Here is a 24,591-nt window from a genome sequence, read left to right as displayed (position 1 = left end):
TCTTGCTTCTGTGTCTGGCTGAACTGCAAAGCCAAAAGCTGTGACGCAGTCTCCACGAAAGGATGTCCTTAGTACTCTGGGGGTCCTGTTATCATTCAGCTAGTAACTGGACTGCCTGTTCTGATGAGTGCTCATTTATACCCGGTTAGCCGTGACCGACTGCTAATCCACGTGTCTGGACTGCAGTATGTTTGTTGTTGTACAATCAAGCAAGCTGTCAGTTGGGAATTAGATTACTGTAATTGTTGATCACACCTAAATTGTGTGGTGTATTTGAATGTGCTGGGGCTCGTAGGCTATGCTGCCGCTCAAAAGGTGGATGCCAGATGAATTGCTTGTGATCTGGGCTGAATGTTTGTTTTGGCCACTTTGAATTCTCTCCTGTCTCGAACCTTGGCCTTAATTTGGAGTTTGATTCTACAAGCATCCTTTGAAGTCATTGAGTCCTTGCGGGATGGGGCTCTTGACTGGTAGCTACCTCGGGCTCAAAGAGAGGAATCTGTAATTTCCCACAGGACTTGCTTGAATAGTAGATGGGGTTTTAGTCCTCCTTTTTTTCTTTTTAAGGGGGGGGGAGAGTTTGACTGTTGGATTTGCAGAACATTACCCCAGTAACAAGGGAATGGGTTGTAAAGGCAGACCTTCAATAATTAGCTATGTTTCAATTAGGGCTGCAGCTGAAATTTAAGCCTTGTCTGTAAGGCTTTATTATCAAAGAAAATACAACCTGTGACGACTAGTCCTAAGTCCTGAATAAATCAATAATGTCCTTGTTGCCTGTGGGCAAAGCCAAGGAGCTGACGTCTTCCTTGAGCGTTGTATCAGCAACGCAATGCAATTAGCCCTGCAGTGGATTGCAAGATGCTGTTTGTCATGGAACAAGGCTGCTATTCCTAGCAGCTCTGTGCCGGTAGGAGAGGGGAGCATTTTGTTTAGCTCTGATTGGCATCCATGTGAAACATGAGGACAGCCTTAATAACTAGGGAAAGCCTGTGTGTTGAAACTCGGAACAGTTGCAGCTCTCCCTGGGAGATATGACCTGGCCTTATGTGTACTTAGAGGGGAAATGGGTGGCCGAAGGTTCACGTGCCCTGTGCATTTGTGACTTGTGGGCTGGGACTGAAGTTTGATAGCCACCCTCTCCGCTGAGACACGTGGGCCTCTGCATTCACCACCTCCCGGGAGAGCGGCAGAGCACGAGAAGGCTCTGGAGAAAGTGTTAGGGCAGCTGGGAATCCACAGGCTGGGAATCTGCAAGTCTCTTCTGTCTGGGGTGGTGGAGTATGACAGCAAACAGTGCGAGGGAGGGGTCAGCACTTTGCCCCCCTTACTTTTGAGTGAGAAAAGTAATTTTATTTTTTTTCTGTGGGGAGATATTTTTTAAATACTTTTATATAGGTTTACTGACAAAAAAGCAGGTTTCTTTTCAGACATACAAAATTAAAGTTTTTTTATGGCACCCCCCTCTTCCCCCATCTTAAATTAAAAATTCAAAACTTCTTGATGAAAATTGCTGCTCAGACATAAAGCAGTGCTTTTTGCTTGTTTGTTTGCGGGGAGAGGAGTTACTGACAATGCTTTATGGAGGAATTTTTTGTTTGTTTTGATCCAGCTCTAATCTGTAACACTGGGAACTGTCAGTGAATCAAACCAATATCTCCAGCCACTTGCAGATCGCTTTTTTTTTTTTTTTTAAGAAGTAAAAAAACTTAAATTTGGCAAAGAGACAGATCCAGAACTGCTTCCTAGGCTCTGAGGTTCAAAGAAGCCCCTCCTAGGGCAAACTCCTGACTACGCTAAAGGCAGTACCAAAATTCCTCCTGCATTTTGTGGGGTCAGCACTTCACCCAACAGTCTTGGGAGCAGGCAGATTCGCGTCTTTTCAGTGCTGCAGCCAGGCAGTTACAGTACAGCTGCTGCTTCATACTGTGCTTGCGAGATGCGTTTTTTATTACGAGGCCATGGCCCTTGGGCAGCTCTAACTCACTTTTATATGGAACTTTTATAGGGATTCATACATTTATTTATTGTGCTCATAAACACCCTCCACCCCCACACACACATTAGCTCCGCATCTGCTGCCTTCTGCAGAGCCTGCACAGTCGCTGCGCATTCCACGCTGTCTCTGTGTGGAATCCAAGCTCTGAGCAGAGCAGGGTATTGCCTCTCTCCATCCCTCCGCAATCGCTTGGGATTCTCTTCATTTGTTCTTCACTGGCTAACCCCCCATTTTTTTTGTTAATCTTCTGGTAGAGCTAAAAGCACGACAATCCCAGGAGCAGGTCGTGACAATTTCACATTTTTCTGTGCTATTAAGATCCCTTGCTAATTGCCTTGCATGCAGACATGAGAACACCTCACTGTTCTGGTTGAAGTCAAGTTATTTGATGGTTAGAGTAAACCTGCAGATGAGTCTCCTGAGGGACTGTTCCTGCTTTGCTATGTCCTTTCTAGGGTCTTGGGTGCCCATCTTTGCCTCCGTGTCAATAGTGTCCAGTGTCCCTGCTTTAGAGATGACTGCAGCTTATCAGTACTATCCAGCCCTTTGCTGTGCTGGGTGAAAGGAGCTATTTAGGAGAACAGCGTTCATTATTAGGACAGACCTGCCTTCAGAAGGTGGCTTTTAGCCGTGTTAGATGCCAAGAGCTTGTATCATCTTCTCTGTTTCCCCATCCCCATGGCTGCTGTGATTTCAAGGGTGAATTAACATTATCAGCCCTCATCTCAGAGTTCCCACTTCTTCTCACCCATATTCCGGATTGTAGTCATGACAACAAACTCGTTTTAAATAGATACACACAAAACTCTCCAAAAAGACCCTCCTCACTGGCTCAGCACCTTGATCCTATTGCTTGTCAGTCCAGGCTGTGTTTTTGTTGCAGCTGCTTTAGAAACCCTGGATTCCTTCCTGAGACTTGTACGTGGGTGTGATGGCAACAGATGAACAGAGTTTATGGGGAATGCAGACAGATGCCAAGTTACCCAGTATGTGTAGGCAGCTAATGGAAAACTTTAGCTCAGAAACAAGGCTGTAGAGATATCCTGGACCAGACGTACGCTTGCCAGGAAGAGTTAGTTCGGTTGCTGACACTACCAGCAGTGGGTGCAGCTGAACCTGCTCTGCCATGGTCTCATAAAACATTAAAATATGCTTGAAAATATGCTGACTTGGCAGTCTTAAATCCAGGGCTGGTTCCTGCACAACTGAAATTACAAAGCAATCCATAAAATCAGGCCACCTATGACCACGGTTGGTGGTAACTGAGAAGGGGAGTTATTTTGAAGTCAATGATCTTTTATGTTAACTGTGTCCCTTTTCTCTGGGTCACCTTTAACACAGGCAGGACGAGCTATTTCCCACACTGTAAAAGAAATTCCAGTTTGTTTACTGGGGCACTGTTGAGCTAAACATCCATCACACTTCACTTTGAAAAGTTTCCCTGACTATTATTGCTGGCTAACCCCTGCCGGCTGTGGCTGGAAGACCTCACCAGGCAGGTCTCTCTGAGCTCCGAGCAGGGGTTTGTGCCTGGAGATTTTACCCCTTTCTCTGGAAAATTGCATGTGTCTCACCACTCGTTTGTGTGCATCACTGGGAGCAGAGAAGCAGAAACTGCAAGACGAGAAATAGGAAAGGATGGCAGTGAGAGCAGCAGTATGGGCGGGGGGGTTGAGCACGGGGTTGTATGTGACCTTCAAGTCCTTGCCTGAATTTTGGACTATTGCTACCTTTTTAGGTTAATGTTTGTTGGGACATATGTCCGCGTTTGAGTAGAGTGGTGCTGCAAAGAGGAGGTTGTAGGAACTAGAATTAGGAAATAGTCATAGACTTGTTACTTCATCTCCTAACATGAACTGGAGAACCGGAGGTGCTGTTGGGAAGACTGTCCATGGTGATAACAGATTAGCATCCAGGCCCTAAAACCAGGGTCTGCCTTGTCTGCTATATTAGAGGCTTCTGTGAGCGTCACAAGAAATTTGCCCCCTTCTCCCTCTCCACCAAGCTGTGCATTGTAAAGGGGAAAGACACTTTAAAAGCTACAAGCGTCTCTTGGCAATGCACAGAGGGGGTTCTGCATCTGTCCCACGCCTTGAAGTCTAATCTCATTTACAGTTGTCAGCGTGGGGTGCTGGAGGAGATGAAAGGCAGAGGACAAGCAGGGAGAACAGATTAGTCTCGAGCAGAGGGCACTGGGAGTGCACCTGCCTCTGCCCCGCTACCTTGAGGAGGGGCAGCAATAGCAGCTGGGCATGTGTCATCTGCTGCTCTTTGAGGCGCCCAGCCATGGAGCACACGATTAATGACTCAAGGGGCTGGGCTTTTGTGAGCAATAAAGCTCTGGGATTTAGGCAGGGCTCTCGGGCCTTTTTTCTGAGCAGCCCCATCGCTTTACATTTCTCAAGTGGCGTTTTGGTTGCAGGGAGCTGCTGTCTGTGGCCACAATGGTTCCCTTTCTCCTCCCTCCCCAAACCGGGCTGACCTTTGTCATGCAGCATTAACCCTTTGACTCCTCCACTTTGGGTTATGGGGTTGGTGGGGGGAAAAAAAAAAGAGTCTCCCTTCAAATTCATTGCCCTGTAGACAGACTTGAAGGGAAGAATGGGCTGGTAAGAGAGGATCTGTTTTTGCTGAAGGAGATTGGCTTGCTGATGCTGTCTGCATTATCAACCCCTTGCTGCCTTCTGCCAGAGGCTCTTTTGAATACAGCAGCCCCCAGGAAAGAGGGGAGGGGAACTTATCCTTCCTTCAGTCAAGGAGGGAAATTGAGGCATTGAGCAGCAAATAGATGTCTGAGAGACTGTTCCCTCTGCAGGGTAATCCCTTGTCTTTACCCTGCCTGGATTAGCCCATGTCTGTTCCCAGTGTTGTTACAGTGGATGGCAATCTCCCAGCACTTCAAGGCTTATACTCAGATTTGGCTTTTAGCCATGATACCCTGGAGTGATGGCTCAGCATGAAAAAGCTACCTGGAGGTCATTAATGATCTTCCTGCCTCTTGCAGGATGAACAGCAAAAATTTCCCAAGTTTCTCCTTAATCTTCTAATGCCTTTGTATGCTGAATCCCAGCCAGCCCCTAAACTGGATGTGAGTCTCTGGGATTGTCTGTATTTACACCTTCCCTGCAGCGTGAAAGGTTTGTGATCAGCTACCTCATTTCCCCAACTATTCAGATATTCCTCTCTGCAATCCCGCCAGCCTGTATGCGGACTGTTGGCTTTGCCCCGTGCAAAAAGTTGTGACTGTAAACCATCAATATGAACCAAACATCAGCAATGTAGCAAACACAGCACTGTTACGCTTGTGCTGGTAGAAGTAGGCATCTCCTGAAACGTTTCAAGGAGTCATAACAAACGCACCGTAAAGCACATGGAGGCTGAGTCAGTCTTACACAGCTCGTGAGTTACTGGCAGCTTGGTGTCTTTAGGTTTGTAAAAGCTTCAGGAGGCTTCCTACTCATGACACGTTTGTGTACCTTCCCTGTCTGAGCTGCCTGGAAACCTGCATGTTAGAGTGCAGTGTCTGAGAGGGACGGCAAGCTGCATTCAGACTGTTGTATCTCAGCTGCCTCCTGATCCCAGCTGCAGCAGGAGGCTGTGGTAGCGTATGCTCTGCCATTTCAGCTGAACGCACGGGATGTTTTTTAGGCATATAGATCCTTGCTAATGCATTGTTCTCAAATCCTCTCTTGCACATAGAAAATCACTGAAGCAATAAGAACATTTAAGCCTGCGTGTTTAAAAAGAAAGGGGGGAGGAAAGCTGTAAACACAGAATGGATTGATGCTGTTCTGCAAATCAGCTGGTGCGTTGTGCACGGTGGCTGTGTGCTCTGTTATGACAGAGAAGGGGAAGAGATCATCCTGTCTCCAGAGGAATAAACCAGCTGCTTGGCGAGTGGAAGCGGTTTGGAGGTGCATTTCTACACGATCCCCACTTATGTCTGTAATGTTTACAGAGCTTTTAAAGTTACTCTCTACCAGCCCTGGAAAGCAAGTGTTTCTCCTCTGCGGTAGGGAGTATGATGTTCTGTTGCCTTCCGGTATTTGCAGTCAGTGCAAATGTACCAGGGCACGTTTGCAAATTAAATGCGGCAGTGGGCGTGTTTGAGTTTGACAGCAGCCAAGGAAGCTGCGATCTCTTTCTGCCTCCTCGCTAGGCATTGTATGGTGTGTTGGTCTGAAATCAGCTTGGTACCAACACACTGTGAGACAAAGTTGATGGGGTGCAAGCGGTGGGTTGTTTTCCTGCACAGTTGTACATACAGGCTGCTGAGGAAAGCTGATCTCTGAGTGCTATGATTCAGACCTTGCAGTGTTTGCGTGTTCAAGCTGTAGCACTTGGGACAGTCGCTTCTTTCCCTCTCCTCTCCTAATCTCCTGAGTGGTGGTATCCTCAGCTGCTTGAGGTGATGCTGGGGGATATTCTATCACTAGAGATGATATGTGAAATGTGCAGTGAAAGTCACGAATGTTTGTGATCACACCTGTCCTGACACTTGTTTTTGAGATTAGTCATGATCTTCTCTGCCCTGGATGGATTCCACCTGGCTAATTGTATTTATCTGACAGTAATTTCAGCTGGAAAAGTTGGCATTTACTTTCTGTTGTATGGGGCAAAGATCATTGAAAAGACTCAATGAGATCTGACCATCCAATTCATTGTAAGCCTGTAAAGTGTTTCTTTTGGATGCTGTGTTGGAGTAGAGGAACCTGGAGATTGACTTCTGCCTTGGGCTATCCCTGTGTTATGTCAGGTGTCTCGTGCAAGGGCTGCTGTTGCACTGTCACCAGCTGCTCTGGGACCAACCCAGAACATTCCAGTAGGAATTTCTCTTTATTCTTTAGAAATCACAAACCAGTAAAAAAAATTGTAGATTCTCTGGAAGTGACCTTAATTAGCAGTGACTGCTTATCACTGCCTGTAGTGTGGGGTTGTTCTCTCTGACAGGGAATCATGAAAAGAATGCACAGAAGTCTCACTTGGACCTTTAATTCCTTCAACTCTAAAACTAAAACCCCAGCACTAACAAGACACAGAGAATGTATGTATTTTTAGTATATGTTCCTGTTGCTTAGGAACAGCTGTCTGCAGTGACCCTGTGTTGCTGGTGAGAAGAGTAATGATGTATGAAACTGATGTTAAACAAGCAAGATCAGTCTTATGCCTAGGAACTGTTCTTCATGTTCTTTGATACTTGACATACTCTGTATGTAGCGTATACTCTGGAGTTTCCTGAGGAAAAAATAAAGCAGGCTGCTGGAGGCAAAGCTGTTTGTGACTACCATCAAACCTCTGGTCTCATGTGCTTTTTCTGGGCAGTGTTCCCTGTGGAAGCATCTCTTTACCTCTGTGATCCTTCACAATTAGGTACCAGTGATGTTGGAGATGCTGCTTTGTGTAGCATACACGTTTGTTATGCGCATTTGTAGTGGAAGTGCTTGTGGATGACAGCCTACAGCCAGCGAGACATAGCCATGCTTACTTCTTGGCAGAGAAAGGATCAATATTATAAAAGGTGAAAAATGGAAAGTTTCACAAAAACTACTGGAGGACTTTATCCTGTGTGCTTTAACTTGCAAAGCACTTGAAAAGTGTGACGGTTGTCCTGGACCCATTATATAACTAGCGTCAGCTGTATGTTTTGCTGGGGCTGGTACCAAAATGGTGTGTGCCCTATGGGATTTGAAGAGCAAAGTAGGTTTTTAGTTCTGGCCTTTGGCTCTGAAACAGAGCCAGACACCTGTTTCCCTCCATGGGCTTCCTGCCACTCTTCTCACACATTTACTTTCTCTCATGCTGAGAAATAATGGAAGTGGGCCTTGAGCATCCTTCCTCCCTGCAGGCAGTGGCCTCCGTGGAAGGATGTTGATTTTCAGCCTTGTTTGCACTGGGGAGGAAAAAGAAAGTGTTTCCTGTGGTTCCTTCTTCTGTCTGAACTGCTGCCTCTTCCCTCAGCTACTCCCTCTTGGTTGCTAGTAGGGGAGTTGCTTTTGCATGCCGTCTTGTTATCACTGGATTTATGTCTCTGGGTTGTTCTCCTGTCAGCAGGGAAGGCACAAATATTTTTCCTTCATGTGTCCTCTGACAATAGTATTTGGGTTTTGGAGAAATGTTTATTTTGCATTGATTGGTGCATTTAGGCAGCCCCTTTGGGGGAGACTGCTGTGAAGAGCATGGGAGATGGTCCTGCTGATGCTGTCTTTGGTCTCTGAGCTGTGCCTGGAGACCATGGCTGGGGGAATAACTTCCTTCCAACCTAAATAAAGTGTCTGAGGAATTGTTATTGAGCTGCGTGTTTTCTTTATCACACTTGGACTTGCCAGCCCTGGGAACCGTTTGGGGATGTCTTGTGTATATGTATATGCGTGCAGGACTGCTCCTGTGCCTTCAACATGTTAAATATTCTGGTGTTGTCTACTCTAGAGCGCTATAAACTAGAGTGTACATTGGCTTTTTTAGAGGATTCTGCAGTGTTGGGCATCCCCACCAGAGGCTCTTGCAATGTTTTTCAGTCAGTCTGTATCCCAGAGGCTGCAGTGTGCTGGCTTGCTTCTGTGCTCTTCACCTGATAGGAGCCTCCTGCCTGCGTTCATGGCTTTCTACAGCATTAGGAAAGATCAAAGCCATGCCGCCTTATTCATAAGTGCAATGGTCAGTTTATCTTCCTGTCAGGTGTGATAGGAAGCAGCTTTTGTGGTGGAGAGAGCAGCAGCATAGCTTCACAGTTAGTTATATGTCAGAGCTGAAGCTGGCTGGGGTGTAAATGCTGCACAGTCCCCTTCAACAAGACAGGTATGTGGGGTGGCTTCTCCCAGGGTGGTGATAGCCAAAATGTGTCCCAAAGAATTGTTGTATGTGTCTGAAACAGCATGTTGTGGCCTTATTCCCTCTGTGGCCCGTGAGCTGAGAGCTGCTGTTGCTGCATTGATTTATGGGATCCTTTAGGGTTGGTACTGGTGGCCAAGAAGAGCTGGGGCAGAAAGTCATTTGCCAGCTGCTGATTTATGGTCATAGTAAACAGTCCTAAAAAGCACAGTGAGAATTTTCTGGACCTTATGTGGTTCCAGCTGACTGGAAGCTCCAGGCTGTTATTTGACCATGTGGAGTAATAAAACTGTGAAAACTAATTAACTTTTGGGCCTACTGCAAAACAAACTAGTCCATGCAAAAAATTACTCCACACTTGCAAGCATCAGTGACTTTATGGGCTTATAAGCCTGTATTTAATGATCAACCATGTAGTACGATGTGTGAAGTATGTTCCTTTTGCTGAGTTCTGAGACTGAACAGAATTTAACAAGCTCTACTGATCACTGAGGATCTGAATACCAGTTTGGGATAATGTTCTCTTTCATCCTTATTAATTATGTAGCTGATGTGTGGGTGGAGGTTTGACACAAAGCTGCATTGGATGGTTTCTTGTAGTCTAAAACAGCCTGAATTACGCATACCCAGCCTGAGCCGAAGCAGTTCATTCAAAGAAAGATGCTCTCTGCAGTGTGAGTGCTGTAGTCTTTCTGAGGTCATTCTCTGCTCACTGTTCCCCGTGAGGTGTAGCTGAATGAGTTCTTTCCCAGTGGGAACACCAAGGTGTTTTTCTGATGTTAGCACGCAAAGAGAGTCAGCCCTGCTCAGAGCCTGCCTCCCGGGATGCAGATGCTCTCTGTGTGCCAGTTGTGATGGCGACATTAGAGAAGGGATATTTGAGTGCCCCGGTATTTTGTTCCTTGCCAATGGCGAGACAGTTATGGACATTGTATAGATGATCCAGCCTCTGTCATCCTACACCGATTTGGAGGGAGAGAATGACTGGGCATTATTCCCGCTTAATTGGATTACTAAGGTAACCCTCCTTCTGTCCCATCACTCCTGCATTACTCAGTAGCCCTTAATACTGAATGTTTAACTGCCTGTATTGTTAGAGTCAAAGCTGTGCCTGCTGATTCGTGTTCTCTTTTGCTGGGATCTATCAATTTAGCTGGCAGCAGAGCCTTGTGTGGAGCCTTTGCTGTTCTTTTCTGATTGATAACTCATCACCCTGAAGAGCAGAGCTGGCTCTTCTGCAGAACGTAGCGTGCTCTGGAGGAAGCTATGGGGTTGTTTGCTCTGTTTGAGCTGCGGTTCCTCAGAAAGCTGCAGGCAGTGGACGGTCTGTCCTCTCCTCGTGTTGAGAAGAGAGGGGAGGAAGGTTGAATATTGTACCAGGCCCCTTTGCTGCCCCACTTCGCGACTAAGGAATGAGGGAGGCTGATCTGGAGCTACCAGCTGTGGGGGGAAGGTTGTGTGCTGGCCAGGTCTGTGCCACCACTAGGTCATGCAGACGAGAGTGTCTCGTGTCTTGGTAAGATGTTTGCCATGATTGCTGACACAGGAGCAGGTATTTGGAATTTGGAAGATAAACCATCTCAAAGACAGGAAAACTGTGATGTGATGAGATTTTTAAAAATAATTTTTAAATTTATTTTTAATTTTTCCACCCTCTCTTTCTAATGGATGTGCTTGAATTCTCATGGCACTCAGTACCAGAGTACTGGCTAGCATGGGTCTATCCCAAGCTTTGGTTTTCTCTGCTAAGCCAAGTATTATTGCAAAGCTATTATTTGACCTAAAATAAGTGTGCATGCATACTCGCTGCTATAGAATTCTGCTTTTCCACGCATCGAATCAAGTCCCTGTGGGTTTTCACCTCCCTCCTAAATCTGGCAGACAGTGAAAAAGGGAGCTATTTTTAATATGAAGTGTTCTGTGTTTCAAGTCCAGAGTATAAAATGTAGTTTTTCTCCTGACAAGTTTCATGGCTGATTTACTATAAAACTTGTCTTTAAAGGAAAGACAAAACTTCGTACAGGAAGGGCAAAAGTTCTGATTTTGGGGGCTCTGGATCTTAGTTCCTTTGAGAAACTGAAGAACAGTGGCAGTCACTGTCCTTGGATTGCAGAATTTACAAAGAAGGAGGAACAATCTAACTGAGGAGTCTAGCAAAGTTCAGTGTGGTAGAGTGGTATGAAGAGACCCAGTTTCCCTCCAGGAGGGGGGATGATGGTCCCTGGATTAGGAATCATTTGCCTGAAACATTTCTGGCAACCAAAGAGATCAGTATTACTGGCAGAATGGTGTTTACACACTTTTCATCATCTTCTTGCTGTCACTACAGTTCTATCATCCCACTGGAGCGACTGCTCCGTCTGTGCTCTCTGAAAGGCTGGCATGTATTGTCCAGGAGAGAAGATGAATTTCTGGTCCAAGTGTTCTCCCTGCCCAGAAGAAACGGGTATAGGAACAGTTTCTTCCTCTCCCCACTTTATGGGCTGTTCTGTACCTCAGCCCAGTCTGATGGGTCAAAGGGGAGGTCACCTTCCAGAGTAGGTCCATCAGGACCTACTGTGTCCATCACAGACAGACTGCTGACTGTCCTGCACCCAGGGGTGTGACGATGGGGGTAGTAAGTGCACACGCTTGTCTAATCAACAAGGGCTGAGACCATTGGCTGCTTTTTGCCCTAAAGGGAGGAGGAGGGATGGAGGCAGAGCAGATCTGACTGAACAGGCAGGCAGTTGGCGAAAGCAGCATGCTCAGTTTTGCAAGATAGCTTTTGTTCAGGACGTCAGGCTCGGCAGTGTGCTGGATGCCTGGTGGGTGTGACAAGAGCAGCGTTCCCTTGTCAGTGCTGAACCCTGTCCCTCTGGCATTGGTGGGGCTGCTTCGGCACAAACCCCAGCTCAGCTTCCTTCTGGCTCCCGATGCTGAAGGGGCTATTTGTGACAATCTAGGTGGTCTCTGTGCTGGTGGCTGCTTGAGCTGGGACAGCCCTCACCGGCCCTGCTGCAGCCTTGGTCAGCACAGAGTTGCAGCTAATGAAGCACAAGGTAAGAGGAGCTCCCTGCAGTTGTATGGGAAGAACTTTTTCTTGCTGAGTAAATTTCCATCCTTGTTACCAACCTGGCAGCACCCTGCAGACGTAGCCTTGGTCTAACGCAGCCCATCAGTCCCAGCATCCTGGCACTTGGTAAGGCTTAATGAGACAGCCGAGCTCTGAGCCCAGCAGACCACCCCCAGGACTGCCCTGCAGCGTGCTCCTCTCTCTTCTGCCTGATGCAGCAGGGGAGCGGTGCTTGTCTCCTGGGGCTAGCTAGATCATCGGTGTCTCTGCGTGGCCTTCATCTCACTAGCCTTGCTCACCAGATATGTCACTAAGCAGCAGCAGAGAGAGACCCAATGGCTCAGATCTGATTAACCTCCACAACTTTATCCTGTGACTTAATTGGATTAGCTGCAGGGGGGTGGTTTTGCTGGTGTTGCTGTTTTGTTTAGGTTTTTTTTTTTCCTTAAGCAGATACTTACCACTGTCACATCTGATGCAAGCAACACATTGGAGTAGCAAGACCTTTGAATAAACAAGTGGTGTTTGCTTTTTCCCCACTACTCAACTAATAGCTCCTGCCCTTCCTTTCTGAAAAACTGCTGTAGCTGGTGCCTGTGAGATTGGTCTGAGTAAGCCCTGCAGTCGGATCTCTTGGGAGGTGTGGGTCTCGCCTAACATCCTGGTGCTAGACCAGGAGTACCTGATTGCTAACAGCAGTTTTGTCACCTCTGGTAAGGATTTCTCCTCAGTAAATGTTCAAAGCAGTATTAATGTTCCATGTTCAGTTTCTTTCATCTTTTCTCTGAGCTTTTTAGTTTCCTTCAAGGCCTGATTCTTCTGCACCTTAGGATTTTCGCTTGTATCACTGCAGTGGCTGTGAGTTGTAGGGAATTGACCTTATTCAGCACTGCAATAGCCCTTCCTCTTCAAGGACTTCAAAGCTCATTCTCCAGTATCTGTTCATTTAGTTTCGCAGATGGGAACGTGGAATAGGGAGATCAGCATTCATATCCTGTTACAACGGGGGACAGGCTGCTACAGACCTAAAAAAGGAATGGAATCCATTTGATCGTGGGATTGCCCCTCATTCCTCAAGCTGCTGTCTACCTGCCTCGTCCCCAGTTGAGAAAAAGGAGAATCAATTTACAGGAGACCTTCCCCCATGTCCATCCCTCTGCCTGCAGCACCCAGTTACCTCTTCAACAAGCTTAAAATAGAAGCCTTTCTCCTTGCCATAGCTCTAATTGGCTCTGAATTGGGCACTGGAGAGATTTGTTCGCCTCTCTGGGATAATAGAAGGGAGGTACATGGTGCTGAGAAGCTCTCCTTTACATCTGTTTCTAGACAGCTCTGCACAAAAAGAGTGAATTGTAGGTGTGATATCGGAGCACGGCTCTGTTCCTGGAGGAATAATAGATGTACCAGCACCACTCTAGCTGGTACAAGATCAAAAGTGCTGTTACATTAAAGCTGGTATTAGTGCCTGGCTTGGCAAAAGGGCTGATAAATTGTTCCAGGGTTTTAATGTAGGTTCAGATAAGCTGTATTCCATAGTGAGGATCAGGCCTTTGAATTTAGTCCGTGTACAACAGCATGGTTTTCAGTAACTTGGTGAAAATGTAACTCCAAGGAATTCCCTCTTTCCGCAGGGCTTGAACGTGATTCAGTTATCAACGCTGCACGCATCGCAGTTACCATCTAAGTAGAGTGTTCAGTGCATCTGGAGTGCCTTTATGAGGAGGTGTGTGGTTGTCAGGCAGGGACACTGCTGCTGCTGCTCGTAAAGAAAATGTGATCGCCGAGTTGAATTACGATGGACGTTAGTTTCCTTTTTCAGATTTAATGTATTCATGTACTTCGTGTCCACTGACCCCTCGGCAGCTTGCAGGCTGGATATGTAAATTAGTAGCTGCAGAGGATGACTGATCCATTAATAGGTGGAATTTGATGCTCATAAAAATGAATGCATTTAACGTTGCATGGTTTTCTTGAATTTTTAAATTGCGCAAGGATCTCTTACTTGGAATTCTGTGTCTCAGGCTATATTTGTTACAAAAGCAATACAAATGGAGAGGCCCTGTGGTTTCAGAGGGTTGGCTATTCTTTTGTCTGTGAGTATCGTTTACACTTTTTTCTGTATCAAATGTTATTCCAAGGAAGCTGTGACAATGTGAAATGCAATGATATCTGAAAACAAAGCACTGCAGTCCAAATTCACTGCGTCCACAGAAATATCTGTCTTTAGAGATCTGTTCAGATACTACTTTTCCAGGAAAAGCCAAGTTTTAGTAGATAATTTTTCATTATTAGGCTTTCGTGGAGGGATGTAGAAGACTAAAAGGATTTGGTGGGTCATTAAAATAAGTACAGATCTGCCGCTGTGGGGTTTTAAACACAAGATGAAACCCTGGCCCCTCTGAAGGGGCCTCATTTGCTTCCTTTGGGCCTCATGCTAATTTCATTACTGATTTCAGAAGGGTAAGGACTTCCCCTGATTTTAATTTTACAGTGTTTCTTTAAGCATGCAGACATATAAATATTCCATTTCTTCTGCTGAGGGTTTTATTGAAGGAAGTTGACACAGCATGCACTTCTTCCATGGTAGAGCATTCACGTGATAAATTTCATTTTTCTAGAACAGGAGGTTATGATGATCCCTCAGATATTGAGAGGCTGCACTCTGAAAACATTGACGCTTCTTGCTTTTCCCTTTAGCACTGTCAGACAAATACTTCAGCTCTTCATCACTTATGGAAGCCTGGGCTGAAGGGTTACCAAGAAATATGCAGAGAGAATATTGTGATACGCACCATAAAGTTGTGCCAAGGAGAAAGGAATATCCAGGCTCAAATGATCTTTTTCCCTGAGGCTTCTATGGTTTATTTTAATTTTTTCTAAGGTGAAGTGCTGGATCCAAGCCTCGCTAACAGCCAGCATCTTTTATGTCAGGGAAAAAATTCCTTGCTAGCGTCTTCCTTGTCCACAGCCTCTCTAAATGCTGGTGATTTCAACACAGCAGAGTTTGGCTGTGGCAAGTCTAGCTTTACTGTAATACAATACAACTCTGGGTACTGCATCCATCTCCGGATGGACTGATCTGTTCTCATGAGAATGTACGCCAGGGTTTGACTGAAGAGTGTCTCCATTTTGCAGCCTGAGGAACTGACCATGGTTTGGTATATTTCTGAGAAGGCAATTGGAAGAACCAGATTTGCTGGGTGGGCAGGAGGAATAGAAGAACTAGGGTGAAGTACCAGTGTGGGGTGGCTGGGGCTGTGGGTGTGGGTGCACCTTCATGGTGTTTCTTTCCCGCAACATGATGTTTGGTGGAAAAGAAAAAAAAAAAATCCCCTAGAGGCAAGTAGGGGTGCTTGGTTATGATGTCTTGCCTCTGAAGCTAGCTAGCTGTGATTGCAGGGATTTACAATCAGCTATGGGTTGGTATAAGCCCATTCTTCAACTTGTAAAAAGGCTGCTGTGTTTGCTTGAAGGACATCAGGCAAATACGCAGGCAAAACCCATCTGCTTTTCTTCAGGAGGCTTGGTCTCTCAAATAGTCAGTGCCCAGGGGTCTTGAGAGTCTTATCTCAAGGTGGTGAATTCAGTGGCAGCTGAAGGTATTTGGTGTCTTTGGGTACCAGTCGCTCTTTGGCACTGCAGAAGGCAGCATTGCACTGTGGATGCTTTGACCAGGCCACTCTAACCACCAGGGCCTTGTCAGAGCTCCTGCTTCGCTTGGGCTGGGCTGCAGCACACAGCTCTGCACACAGCAGCCAGCTCATGTGGCTCAAGGGTAAAGGAATGGTAAGATGTATAGGACTGAAAAAAACCTTGAGAAACGCCCCCCTGATCAAAGTGAGCTAGACTGTCCTGATTCCTTGGTGTAGGAGGGATTCTCGTTTTCAGCTTGTCTGAGACCAGGTTCACAAGGCCTGGGAAGAGAAGACTGAATGGAGAAGCTGTTCACCAGGACCTGCTTCTTATGGTGCACCGGCTGTCAGTTTCTGAAATAGTTTTACTTTAGCTGCCTCCAAACTCTGTAGGGGCAAGAACTGGAGCAAGAAACACTGGTCAGTTAAAATGGTCATATAATTTTCATTGCCATAATAAAGTAAAGTTAATTACTTTATGCAATAGGACAGGAATTAATCTAACCTAAGCTACCCAGTCTGTCGTACTTCCCTATTTGCTACAACAAGCAGTTATCTATGCAGTGAGGTTTTCTAGCATAGGAATGCTCTGGGAAGAGTATGCTCTGTGTTGAAGACAGCCCTGGGAGTTGGACCGCCTTGCTTTCTAGCCGAGTTCTCTCCCATAGTTAATAGGTGAAGAGGCTGATGGCCAGCTTCCAGTTAACACAGTTATTTTGCAATCTTACATGGTAACTGTGATGAAGATACTGCTATTGCCTCAGTAGTCTAATTTCTGAAGAGGGATTCTGCTGAAATCTTCGTGGAATTAGCTGAGTCAAAACTCTAGTTTTCCCTCCGTGCTGGGGAAATACCCAGGCTCCGGGTGCAAATCCTTGAACGAGCAGCAGGTTTGTGCCTGTCCTGCATAGGACAGAAATACTGCCGAGCCCAAAGCAGCTTCACAGCTGTGCCACAGCTGCTTCCTTTCTAGTGAGAACAAGCACCATGACTGACTCTGTCACTGGCTTACATCTGTCTCTCGGGTGCAATAGATTTGCTGTCTCATGCATGCTTATGTGTAGTACTTTACTGAGCAAGGCTGAAAATCTTGCCTCTGTGTCTCCTGTCCAGCTCCTCCAAGTCACTCAGTGTGATGCGCGGAGCCTGGTTATGTCTGTTCTCCATCTGTCTCTTCCTCCCTCATCTTCGCTATTGTTAATTGTTAGCGTCTGTCTTGAAAGATTTCCTCTTAGCACAGTGCTGATGGGATCTTTCCACAGAGGATTAAGGCTGGAGTGGATTGACAGGAGACGGTATCCTTGTTGTGGGAGGTTTGCCAATTGTGTGTGGGCTCAGTGCTGCCGCTCTTCCAGTTACTCCAGTTCATGTCAGGACACAGGCAAGGGTCAGCTGCAGCTCCGTGCCCCCTCACCGAGACCAGCTGGCGAGATGTGGCGTGGTGCACTTCGTGCTGGGTTTGGGAGAGGCCGCCTGCACCCAGCTGCTACATGTGACCTTTGCCAAGACTTTCAGTCTTTTTACATCAGCTGCACCATGCCATGGAGGTGACTTCATACCTGGCTCGTCAGGTGGTTTCCACTGTGAGATCACAGTGCTTTAGTCAAGGTCGTGGGTAACGATAACAGCATTGTAGGGGGTGCTGGCAGGAGGAGTTGAGATGTCATTTCTCACTGTATCATGCTCCCCAGGTGGCTAATGTGTCTGTAAATCCCACAAGTGCTTTCCTGTAGCTTTGCTTTCTGTTACCGCCTCAACTGCCAGGGTTTCATGGGACACAGATCTTAGCTTTTGGCAAAAGCACGGCTTCCTTTCCTTGTAAAGGTACTTAGAATGTATTTCCAGTGCCCTGAAGCGTAGCTGAGGGCCCTGCTAAGCTTGCTGAATCCAGGCCCTGAGAGATGATATTTCTTTTTGTTTTATTTGGTTTGCTTTCCTGTGGAGTCCATGTTTTTTTCTGTACAGGGAGCAGGGGAGAATCCCTCAGTATTTGGGAGGGTGGGAGTTTCCCCTTACCTTGTTGGTCTCCTGATCGACTCCTGACAAGTCCTTCGAGACACTTGTTGCTCTTTTCCAAAGGTGATGTGTGTCCTGCAGTAGCCAAACAGTACCTGTTACCTTGCAAGGACGATCTGGGGCCTGGAGGCACATTTCCTCCGTGCTGCTGGTAGCACAGGTGATGACTCTCTTTTTCCATAGTTAGGACAGACTGTCAGAAACTCCCTGTGCTTTGAAGCTGTCACACCACGGAGGGTTTCCATGTGTGTCAATGCTGGCTACAGCTGTTGCAAAAAGAGTCATCTTCCTTCCCTCAGTCTAAAGGAAAACCTTTATATCTAATCCATCTCAGACTTTAAATTTCAAAGGCAGCCAAGTAAAACCAGCAGAGTTCATGCCAAAGGGCTCAATTTTGTGGGCTTCTTGCAGGGAATGTTAAAAGATGTTCGCAGGGTTTGGAAGCATTGTTGTTTTTTGGTTGTTAGTGTATGAAAATCCCCCTGGCTGGTATTCCCACGTTACTTTAAGCCATTTGAGATAAAATTTCTTCTGTTTCTTTCATTAAAAGAATTTTTATCCTGACTCGTGGGACTGTGTAAGTAGAAATTAAAACACTGCTTGGTATTTCCTTGCCCATCCGATCTGTTCATCCCCAAATCCTTTCAGCTCTCCCTGCTTCCCTCCCCAGCTTGCCTTGAAGGGCTGGGAAAGCCGGCGCTGGTGCATTATGTTGCCTGTCTGATTGTTGTGGGGTTGTGCTTGTGCGGGGAAGGTCATGAGACAAAAAGACCACCAGGCAGGGGTGGGCAGGGGGTGTTCGGTCCCTCTCCATTCAGCCCTTGTGGCAATGGGTGGGAAGAGTCTTGTTTGCATGACGGGATTTCAGGGGGCGATTGCTTTTTTGTTTAGGTTTCTTCCACAGCTGCTGCATGAGCTGGAGGGCTACAACAAAAGTAGAGCATATATATGAGATTCATGGGGCTGAAGCGTGCTGAGATAACCAAGAGGCAAAGCCTTCAGTGCAGGAGCGAGCGAGCCCACAGCCAGCCACTGCACGCTTGCAGCCTGGAGACTGCCGGCAATTGCTCTGTTTGTGCTATGTCCAGTCTTGGCTCTGGTGGGAGCTTTTCTTGGGTGTCTGAGTCCTGTGGGCTGAGATCTTTAGATGGATGAAAGCTGTGGGAGTTTTCTGTCTGTGGAATGAAGGTTGTAATGCAGGGGGACACCCCCACGGACCTGCCATAGTGACTGTCCTTCCCTGAATATTTTTGAGACTTCCAGCCAGTGACTTTTACTTGCAGCATCTGCCTCCTTCCTTGCCTATCAGCTCTACACTTCTGAGAGCATCCTTGCATTTAAACAGTGCTTACTTCCTTATCAGCCCTCTGAGAAGCTGAGCTGCTGTCCCTCAGTGCAGCTTTCCCCTCACCCCCCATCCTTAGAAAGCAGCTCAGTCTATATTTACCACTGGTGTGCACAAAGGCAAACATTGTCAGGGACTCATTGTAACTGTCCTAATTACCCTGAGTTCGTTTGCATAAGAAGATTGACCAGCTTGTAGTAGTGGCTTTGCCTTGGCTGTCTGATATGGGACACTTAGATTTGGGGAGCAGAAAAGAAATAGAGTTCCCAGGCTGGGTGTGGGATGGGGAGGGAGTGACAGTTTTGGTCTCTAACAGCATGGGTGCTACAGCAGCCCTTCCTGGAAGGAGGATGACTTGTCAGCTCCCGGCTGCTGGCAGCGCAAGTCTGTCTGATTTAGTTGTAATAGCTGCCAGAGATGCAGATTCAAGGAACCCCAAGCATGCCTGAGCTTCTGGCTGTCCCATCTGAGTAAATTCTTCTCCTGTATAGTATGTATGTGTGTATTTATGTATTTATTTTTAGTAGGTTTTGACCCTGCTTGAATGCTTTTAGACTAAGCAGTGACCTGCCTTGTGTTGTCACTTCCCTCAGGCACATGTAACCTCTCCTCCTTGTGTTTGGACCTCTTCCAGAGAGCTAGCTGTTCCTGCAGGTCGGCACTAAAGGACGAGGAAAGCAGCTGGGATGAGGCACAAGTCAGGAAGCAGGCTGAAAGGGTATGATCTCTTGACCCAAAGCAACAGCTAGTGCTGTTAGGGCTTGCTCGCACTGCAGCAGCTGCACAGCTCACACTCCTTTCTCTGAATTGAGAATTATTCGTATTCTCTTTCCCTTCCCCCCAGTGCCATATGTAACGTGATCTGCCTGTGCCCAGGCTGGCAGATGGAAAAGCAAGACGCTCTTCTATTTGCAGTAGTGGTTCTTCATGGGCTCAACTGGCCTGTGAAGTTGCAATGCTCCAGCTTGTCTGCTTTGGCCGAGCAGCCTTTCTGGAGACCCTTACTGTCCCTCTGCCGCTGCTGTATGTGTGCGTATGCCTGTGCAAACACATCTCCCTGCTGCTTCCAGGAGAGACTCTCACACTTGGACATCTTTTCTTGTTGCTTGTGGATATCACCAAGCTTAGTGTACTTCCTTGGGAGTGCTTTGACCTTTACTCTGTCTTAACCCATCCTTAAAAATCCCTCTTCTAGTATTTGGCAACTTCCAATTTTTACTAGTCAGTTACTCGGTGGTGATGTAGGGAGTGCTTCATGGAGGTGGCTGGAGCACAGGTAGCTCATCTCACCTATAGTAGTATTTTAAGCGTCTTGCATCCTTGAGTGAATTACTTTGCCTCTCTGCCTTGAGTTCCGAGTTCATAAAGTGGAAATCTGTCTACTGAGCCAATGGCAGTAGTACCATTGTGAATCGTAAAGAGCACAAATTATCATTTCAAAATACACCCTGCAATAGAGACCCGATTGCTAACGGCCAGATTCCAAGTCTCTGTCCTGTATTTGTGAACCTCTCTGAGAGATATTGACAATCCAACCGGGATTTCTCAGGAATTCCTTTGCTATTTCTTTGGGAGAGGGGGGAGAAATCCTCATGTCTTTTCTCAGATGAGTTGCTGCTTGTGCTCTGACTCCAGGATGCTCACATTTTTTGCCTGAAACTAACTGCAGTGATATTGTTGTGTTTGCTTGGTGCAAGAAACATCAAAAAAGAAGGGGGCAGAACTCAAGTTGAGGCACAGATGGGCCTCTCATGTCTTCTCTAGCAACACTTTGAAAGACAGTTTTTTAGGTTTGACTTCCCTGATGCGTCGAAAAGGCAGAGTAGGGTCAAGTCTTAGATTCAAATTTGTTTTCCTTTCCATTGTGTTTGTTTTTGAGGGTTGTGTCCTACCTTCTAGTGGGTTTCTATGATCTCTCACTTCATCTTGTATGACAGTGGAATCTATTTATGAGCGAGCGAAACATGAGCTCCAGACACTGAATTAGCTTTTAAATGGTTGTTCCTGACAAATGTGATTTTCTGAGCATGAAGTAAAGGGCTATGATTTAAGGTCTTATGCTGTCCCTTTTAGAGTGAATCACTGTACCTTTTGCTTTGCAGTTGTGAAAATTAGATTTGGCTAGGATCGTGTAGGGGGTGACTGATAGACCTAGGGGGATAACAGATACCTTGGCCCATCTAAACCTGCACACCCAAAAGGGATGGGAGTGTATCCAGCTTTCAGCTCTGCCAGTGAGGTTCAAGTAACAAGATGTGTCCTTTCTGTGTGCATTATTTTCCCCAGCTGTGAAGACAGTGGAGGTGGGTGAATAATGATACACATAGAGTTTTGTTCGCAATTCCCCAAAAGATTGCGAAAAATGCTTCTTGCTTCCATTTGAGCAAAATATTTAATCTGACTTGGGCACATCTGGGCATTCTGAATATAAACATAGATGGCAGTTTTCTAATGAAGCGTTTTGAAAATAGCGATGTCCAGTGTTTTGGCCTTGTAGAATCTGAGGAAACTTCTTCTGGACAATCAATGTTCAAAGCTAAGGCAAATTCACAGGAAAATCTTGGCATGACTGAAATATCCAAGTTTTTACTTGGAAAAGTTTTGTTTTGAAAAAATTATCCTGGTGTTAGAAATGGAGGAAAGCCCTGCAAGTAACTCTGGTGAGGAGCAATGTTTCTATGTCATCCATATAAACTGCCTCTTGTCCAGCCTTTAGGGTAATGTTACACTTGCATCTCTTGGGCTGCTTCTTGAGATAATTGCATCTTGGTGCTTTATCCCATCTGCTGTTCCCATGTCACTAGCTCAGTCTTGCTACAACCCCCTTTGATGGGGGCCTTTGGTGGCTGCTGGTTTTGTTGCTCTGGGTTCACGAGAACTTGTTGACTGGGAGCAAAGAAGGTGCCCAGTGTTGGAGGGATTATACAGGGACTGACGACAGTAACACTGTCTGCTCCAGGCAGCTTTTCTGCTTCTGGATTAAAGTTCATTCTGTGTTACTTGTCTCTCTCTCTCTAAGGCCTTGTCAAGTCCATATGGGAAGCCATTCTGACCGTACTGTTTCACTTTGTGCTGCTCAGCTGTCTCTCTGCCTCGTTTCTCCTCCCCCTTTCTCCTTCCATTCAAGCAGCATCGTTCAGTCTTCCCCGTTCAGGTCTGTCTTTGCTCTCTGCCCTGTGTAAAACTTCCATGCCCCCCCTACCATTCATCACCTCTTGCTCATTCACCTCCCTGCTTGCCTTTCTCCATTCATCTGGGTTTCCTCTCAGCCAGTCTGGGCTGCCCTCTCCTCCTGCCCCTTCCGCAGTCCTCCTTTTGTGTCTTTGCACTCCCTTCTCCGTGACCGTCTGAAATGCAGCGGCCTGCGCTGTGGTCCATGAGGATGGTCGGCTAGAAGTTAGCCCCACTTCATGGGCTAATTAATCCCCAGTGGAAGCCAGGTGGGATTGTTTTGGGTGGATTTCTCTCTCTAGTTACCCTGCAGGTGAGAAGATATATTTTTCTTTCCCCTTGCCTCACTCTCTTCCCGCTTCCCAAAAATACAGCATGATGCATGAATAGGAGGCGTATTGCTATTTCCTAACCTTCCTTTTCAGTCTGGTCTTTTCTGTCTCTCCTTCCTGGCTTGTTTCCCCTTTGTTTGCAGTGGTTGCAGCTCTCGGGTGACTCTTGCAGGGGTCGTTTTGATTTCCTCATTCCTGAGGAGCATAACATGCATTCTCTTAGTTATGCTGGCTCTCTAATTATGGTTGTTGCCTGTGCCTTCTCTGCTTCCTTCTTCTGATCATCTCTATTCGGGTCGTATCAGTTTGGAAAGCCATCTCTGCACTTGAATGTGTGTTTTAGAGTGTCGCCCAGGAAATAGAGCTTGTGATTCGCAGTAGTCAGCGCTGCTTGTTTCCAAGTCTCAATGCAGCATGACCCTGTGCTTGTGATGCAGACGTGGCAAATGTGAACCACAGGCCTCTGACAAAGGTCGCCCAGCCTGCCGTGCACCTGGTCCCCCCCAGCTCACAGCCATGCCAGCAGTGTGCAGATATCCACCCGATCCTGTTGAAGAAGCAGGGCTCTGTGCTGCAGGAAAACTAAGTGGGAGGTCTGCTTGCCTGTGGGTGCCCATGGGGGCTTCAGCTCTGAATGGTTAAACTGCATTCAAGCCAGTCTGTTCAAGTAAAGGGGGAATACTAGAGCTTTGGAAGAGCACACAGGCTCGTCAGAGGAAGCAGGTGCTCTTTAAAGCATGTGTGAGCCCTGTGTATGTGTGAGAAATCTGATTAGTTCAGTAAAGGAGGCAGGAATGAGGTGGAGGCAGGCAAGGAGAGGGGCTCTGTGGGTGAGTGCGGGTTTGACTGAGGGGATGACCGCTCTGTTGTGTGGGAGGCTGTGAAGGGAGGATCCGCTGCTGTCTCCCCAGGCAGTAAGGAGCCCCTGGTACATGAGGCAGGGCCAGGCTCTGGGAGGACTTGTCAATGTTGTGAGAAGGAGCCTTTTCCCTGATAACTGGCTAAAAGAGGGATTTCAAACCATGCTGTGGTACAGTTCATTGTCAGGCTGGTAAGTGCATAAAAGGGATTCCCTGTTCACTGTGTTTGGGCCCGACAGAGACATTACACCTTGCAGGGCACAGCTAGCCCCGGGCCAGCCCTGCCTTTTGTCACCTGTAGGGAGAACTGCCCTGCTCCAGCAGCGAGGCTTGGGCCAGGAATCTGCATGGACAACACTTCTTCCTATGAAGTATTTGCACTCCTGTTGCGAAGTGTTTATTAAATCATGATTTGCTGTAAAACTTCTGACAAGTTTTGTGTCTGTTTGAAGACTGTGGCAAAGAACTCTAGAAACACTGTGCCGTGCCTTGCATTTGTCCCTCGTAGCCAGTGAGGGCATGTAAGAAGCCAAAAACCGCAGCTTTATTTTTCTGATTTGTGATTAACTGTGCAGCTTTGGTACTCGGAGAAATCTTTTCTACCCTTAAATCGAACTATATTTGACATAGCAGACACTGGGAAGGTGCAAACACTGCAGATCTTACCCTCGCAGTCCTCCATGCAGGGAACCTGCAGTCTGGGTGTCATCCAGGACTGATTTGGATGTATCTCCTAAGAAACAATGTGAACCACCACAGCTTCCATGAGTCTGGCTCCTTACTGCAGTTGTAACCTCTGTGATCACCCTGGAAAGATGCAAACCAGGATTGCTTGCTCTCAAGTGTTTAAATGATAGAGGTTAGAGGAATAATTAATACTCCCAGCTCTGGGCTCCATTTGGATCCAACCTGTCTCAGGTACTTTTGAGATGGTTATGTCGTCGCAGTGTAATGCCAGGTGCCTCGAGGCATTATAGGGATCATGTGATACGTCTGTCACAAGGCTGACATTGCCTTCTACCCCAGTTTAGCTTGGAAAGTAGAGGAGTTTCTTTGGTAGCTTCTAGTCCCCATGACTGAGCAAAGCCAGATGTAAAATCAGTATGAGTTAAATATGTTTCCTAGTCTCTTTAGTAGGAGTTTTGCTCTACAGTTGTTCTAACCAGAACCAGTGTGGTTTGAATTCCAGTATTGGTGGGTCACTGTGGTTATACTTGTGTTACAGCAGTTGTTAATTGGGGCTTTACATGCATCTATTTGGTTTAAGTTTTTCTGAGCCCTAATAACTTGCAGTCAGGTCAGAAGGGAACTGTTGGGATCATCTAGTCTGAGTGTCTTCTGCTTGACCTTGGC

At 46.7% G+C, this 24,591-nt stretch overlaps 1 protein-coding gene across 3 annotated transcripts in view; it reads left to right on the top strand.

Annotated features, from left to right (window-relative positions):
- RHBDL3 (rhomboid like 3) overlaps nt 1–24,591 on the top strand; it is a 67,625-nt gene that overhangs the window by 4,528 nt on the left and 38,506 nt on the right. The window lies entirely within an intron of this gene.

The sequence above is a fragment of the Larus michahellis genome, chromosome 14 (genome assembly GCF_964199755.1).
Source record: "Larus michahellis chromosome 14, bLarMic1.1, whole genome shotgun sequence".
NCBI classification, from domain to species: Eukaryota; Metazoa; Chordata; class Aves; order Charadriiformes; family Laridae; genus Larus; species Larus michahellis.
This window is presented reverse-complemented; position numbering and strand designations above follow the sequence as displayed.